Source organism: Elaeis guineensis, chromosome 9, assembly GCF_000442705.2.
Source record: "Elaeis guineensis isolate ETL-2024a chromosome 9, EG11, whole genome shotgun sequence".
Taxonomy (NCBI): domain Eukaryota; kingdom Viridiplantae; phylum Streptophyta; class Magnoliopsida; order Arecales; family Arecaceae; genus Elaeis; species Elaeis guineensis.
In genome coordinates, this window is record NC_026001.2 from 90,575,970 (window position 1) to 90,581,969 (window position 6,000).

Below are 6,000 nucleotides of genomic sequence, written 5' to 3' on the forward strand. Positions count from 1 at the left end.
GTGGACTCCGTTTTTTAACTGCTCTTGATCTATTTTGTTATATACGTTAAAATGAAAATTTTGCTTTTGCTATTTTTTTTATTAAATATATTAACAACAGAAGTTTCTACTTGGCCAAAGTTTGTTATTATATCAAGTTAAAAATTTTGTGCGGTTGAAAAATTATTGACCGTTAATGATTGATTGATACGAAGTTTTGAGTTACACCCTCCGAGTTGGAGTCTTGAGTTTATTGGATTAAATTTTTTCTTAAATTGAATTTATTTCCTGACAAATTGTATCATTTTTTTTTTTCTATTTTGTCCCTTTGTTTGTTGGAAGATTTTTTATTTGGTGTATATTTAAAAATAATTTCATTCTCAATATTTTTTATGATATGCACATCTGGCATTTGATTTAATGACCGTTTAGAATTTCACTTATTTTCCTTTTTAAGCATTGAATAATATTTATATACAAATATGTTCAATAGTTCGAACTATAATATAATAATATCTTTAATTTATAGAAAAAAATTATGTCATAAATGAACATAAATTTACCACTGCATGATCTGATTGGAAAGAAAAATTTTTTTTTTTTTTTTCGATTCGCTCAACTCGAATCTTTTAAAAAAAGATTAAAAGAAAATAGAAAAATTAGAAAATAGGGTTTAAATCTTCTTTTTTTCGTTAATTAATTATCCATACAAAAATTGAGGTCGATAGCTCCTATTTATCATAGTAAGATCCATCTTTGTATAATTTGGATTAAATTTTTTTTCTTATTTTTTAGAAGGACGTCCATTATTGAATGATTTGGGTTGAACTCCTCTGCCTAGTTTAAATAGAACTATTTTTCTAAAAAGATATGGTAAATATAAAAAAATATTAAAAAAATATTAAAATTCTACTAGAGATATATCTTGATTTTTATATTAATTTATCTTTTATTACTTTATCAATTCTTCATAGATTGGAGGATAATTCTCGAACAAAATTTTTTATGGAAAAGAAGATTCTCTATTTGACTAGTCCATTTTGAAGCTCAAATGATGAAAATTTGATCTAATTCAACTTTCTAAGAGGTTGGTCTAAAGTTGTAGATCTCAAAAAGATATCTAATTTTCAAAAAAAATCATCTCAATTGAACATCGTATGACCAAATTATCATCTACTGAAGTTTGATATATAATTTGGCACTTTGGTATAACGGATTTTGCTCTTGGATCTTATCTAACTTTACTCTAGTGGCCAAAGTGATCTATATTGAGTCCTCGTAGTGGCTAAAATACTCCATATTGAGTATGATGTTTCTTCTGAATATTTATAGCGGCCAAAATGATTTGTATCGAGTTTGGTAATCTTTCTGAATATCCATAGTGGCAATGATCCATATCGAGTCTAATAATTTTCTATATATCCGTAGTAATCAAAATGATCTATATCAAGTTTGGTGATCTTTTTGAATATGTATAATGATAATAGTTCACATCAAATCTGATGATCATCTAGAATAATTGTAGTAGTCAAAGTGATCTATATCGAATTTGATGATCTTTAATTTTGAATCAATAAAAAATTCTGTTAATTTTGCAACTATTTTATCAAATTAAACTATTAATTTATAGACTAAAATTTCAAAAAATTTCCGTGTTAGAATGCTATATTTTTCAATTATTATATCATCACATTATATTCCAAGAACAATTGGAAAAAGAGGCGAAGAAAGAACATACCCACACATCATGCAGGTTACTTGCTGGATGTTATGTAACAATTACACTTTCTGTCACAAGTTCAAAATGGCCATGATGATGTTATCCATATGGTATGGTTGTTACTTGATATCATACTGTTTTATATGGTAAGGCATATGAATTTTATACGAAGAACTCAAAATATGTAGAAGTATTTATTCAATTAATAATACTGTTTAGGCAAATGATGATGAAAATTGTTATATTTTATTTATAAAATGAAATTACAAAAGTAATAAAAAAATGTAGAAGAGACTTTTTTTTTTATTAGAACAAAGGATATTCTAATTTTATTTTCATTTAGCTGGCATAATGCCAAATCTTTCCTCTCACCTTTTACTTAGAGCTTTGATCATCTCTAAAACATGAAACCTAATTTTGTTTTCTAGAATTTGGATGATCGGGGGAGATCCTCGAAGTAGCATGTTTTTTTTTTTTTCAAAGGTTATTTTTTTCCTCCTATGTCCTCTCTTTCCTTAATCAAAATAGCTGAAATCATCTAGTAAAAATTATCTTTTATTTTATTTAGAAAATTTGGTCAAAAATTTCATCAAAAGTATGGTAATTTGTTTTTGTTATTATATCCAACAGTCATAACCTTAGTTGGCCGGCATAATAGCAGGACAACATTATTAGAACCTTGATCTCTTGTAAATATTTCTATAGACAAGCCTTAAAGTTTAAATACTGAACTTTCCTTGCTTTTTCACCTTTGCAAAGATTGCAATCAATGTAAGAGATGTGTAACCAATGTTAGGCCGGTTTTCTCCTATCTTAGGTATAAAAACAAGTATGGAAAAGAAAGAAGAAATTAAAAAATAAAGAAAATCAAAATATGATAATTCAAAAAAAAAAAAAAAAAAGAGGGAAGAGAACAATTATATTTTTAGGGCCTACTATGGAAATATCATTGAGATTAGTATTCTTCAAGAAGGCCATCAAAGTGTTATGCGTTATTTTCTTGAAAATATAGTAAAACTTGATCTAAAAATATGTGTAACTTGGATCCAGAACACTTCATTAGAAAGTTCTGGATTCTGATATGTATTATGTTAGTGAAGCATTTCTAGCTTATGGTAGTTGATAGTTATCCAAACAACACAACCGGAAGAACATCACCCCATTATTACTTACTACTTGTTAGTGTCAATGATCAACTAGTCTAGGCTTGTGACCATTCATTCCATGTAACCGTATGATAGATTTCTCAAATGATCTCCCTTTAGAATCCAATTACTCCTAGTGTGGCTTGCTTCATTTTAGGGAAAATACAATAAAATGCCTTCCAACTTTATCTGAGAGAGATTTTGACTCTAAAAATTTTATCTCCTAGATATTATTTTTTAATGTCAAATATAGCTCCTGGCACCATCAACAGATTGGTTCCAAAGATGAAAAATCTCTTCTTGCCATGTAAAATAAAAGTATTTTAAAAAATCCATTCTTGTGGCTTCTCATGGCGGTGGTGAAGAGTCGGAAGGCAATGGATGATCTGACTAAGTTGGTGGAGCTCACCAGCCCCCCTTGCCCCACCAAAGCCAGAGGATAAGGAACAAAGATAGCCTTCATGCACTACACATTCTTCAACCTAACTTAAAACGCAACACTACGAACACATGCATACATACCAAATGGAAACATAACTATTCTTTACTCTTATCATTTATAAAACTATCATACAACCTTAGTGGAACTCCATAGGTAGAGCTGTTAAGGTAATCTACAGACAAGAAGGGTGACTTTGCCATAGTCTACTTCAGCTTTCCTTATTGCACCTGCTCATATTTCCTTCGGTCATCGATGCCTTGTTCGAGCCTAAATCGCTCCTGAACATAGGAAATATAACTTGCTGCCCTCTTGTCCACTTCGCTAATGGAGTCTCCACCATTGGCCCTGTCGACATAACCACCCAATCCAGGGGAAGCAGCAGGAGGTGCAGGGGCCTTAACATTACTAACAAATTGCATTGAAGGCTTCGGTGCTCGATAGAAGGGCATTGTCAACTTCCCTTTGAGCCCTTTTCGCTTGCGAGCAGACTCCATGTCCTCACCAATATCTTTTAACTCAATGGCATGGTTGTTCTGGTTGATGGAGTACTACTTATATATAGTAGCTAAAGGGCATTGCAAAATGGATATGTATGCTCATAAAGGGTGTTGGTAAATATCTGCTAGTATGAGAGTATGTATGTCCTCTTTTTCCACATCAGATATATTCTCTTCTATCAAGGACTTTACATGGTTTGGTATGATTGTCGGAACCAATATGGATGATTTACTAGCTATGATGATAATATTTTTTGTTTCTTGTTATGCACACGTGTCAAGCAGGTCGTCGGAGACCGCATGCTCCGCCCCACGAAGTATTGTCCGCTTCGGCTAGGTCCAGACCGAGAGCGTGCCCAGTGGTCCCCACCGGGGGTTGTCCCTGGGGCACACCTGAGCGGGCCCCACCGGGGGTTGTACCTCTCCGGCCCAGCGTCACGCAGACGGCCACACGGTTTTGTCCTTTGCCCTTTGGGCAAAAGGCGCCTCGTGAGGGAAGGTGTGCTCGTATCCCTCTTAAGCACATGCACACACCAGAGTTGCCCGATGTGGGACTATTAAGGGAGGTCCCCCCACAGCCTGCCCACAACATGCCCCCTACTCTGGAGGGTGCATGTGCGGACAGGGGGCGGGTGCTCCTTACCTGGCGCGCCACTGTTGTGCGCACGTGTCAAGCAGGTCGTCGGAGACCGCACGCTCCGCCCCATAAAGTATTGTCCGCTTCGGCTAGGTCCAGACCGGGAGCGTGCCCAATGGTCCCCACCGAGGGTTGTCCCTGAGGCGCGTCTGAGCGGGCCCCACCGGGGGTTGTACCTCTCCGGCCCAGCGTCACGCAGATGGCCTCACGGTTTTGTCCTTTGCCCTTTGGGCAAAAGGCACCTCGTGAGGAAAAGTGTGCTCGTATCCCTCTTAAGCACATGCACACACCAGAGTTGCCCGATGTGGGACTATTAAGGGAGGTCTCCCCACAGCCTGCTCACAATATTTCTTATTCCTTTATCATTGATCTACCTCATCATTGATGAGTTTTGTGTACTCTCTGTGTCATCTCATACTATAAAGATTTATCTCATATGATGGAAGGAGAAGAGATAAGATTCATGTCCTCTTCAAGCAGAATAAAGAGGAGCATCGCTTTTTGTTCCCTAGCATGGCCCAGATGCACAAAGGCAATTGAATAAGCCTGAAGATTATTCCCATAAAGATCTTACTTCCACCATGTTCTCTTCTTTTCTCAAGGTGAGAGTTAGGCAGGAGTGTGTTGCAACCTGTTTGTGCCATCTGCCTTCTCATGATAAATTTTCTTTGTCATGAAAAGACATATCAAAAAAATCTACCACTTTTGATGTAGTTTTTTCTCACACAAGTTGATGGGTGATGGATTTTATTGGTGTTTGTGGTGTCTGAGAGGAGTGGGGCAGTTCTTTTAGTGGCATCTTGGCTTTTGATGGATAAAGGTTAGGTCTCTCTACAATAAAATGTTCTTCCACTTCACCCCGTGTATCTTGGGCTTTAGACTAGATTCGAAGTAAATGATACGATTCATCTTGTGTTATCCGAAAGAGAATAAAGCTAATGATTTGGTTGCCCATGTAATCGCCAAGGCTTGCCAATGAGATATTTCTTTTATGCATTCAGTGTTCAGGGACACTAAAATCTATTCATGCTCTTTAGATGCATCGAGCCTCCATAAAATTTTAATTTATGCTCTTACGGAAGGTTGGTTCCATGTGGAATATTGAAATGATTAGTGCAACTTTGGAAATTGCTGTAATAGATGGTTGATTGCCGAGTTGACAAATCAGCATTATATGGTCCCATAAAACTTTTCCAGTGCACTAACAGGCCCTTGAAGATATGACTTGTCGACATATGTAGAGAAGAGTCAGGATCTTTTGCAGTGTGTAGTTTTTACCGTAGAGTATTGTGTGATGCTTAATGGCTACCATCAAGAGATAGATGATCATCAATAGTATCGATGCATTACGTATAGCACATAAATCTATTTTATTTGATAGTCGCCCATCTCTTGATGGCGACTTTTAAGCATTGTGTGATAGCCCAGCCAGCCCAAACAAACCAAAAAAAAAAAATGATGAAGACTCCCGCAGGGAGTCTTCTTCTCCCGACCGGCTCTTAATCAGAGTCGGAAACCTCACCGGAGAGGAGTCAAACTCCTCTCCTTTGGTTCTATTTAAAGGGGAGACCCTTCTCCCT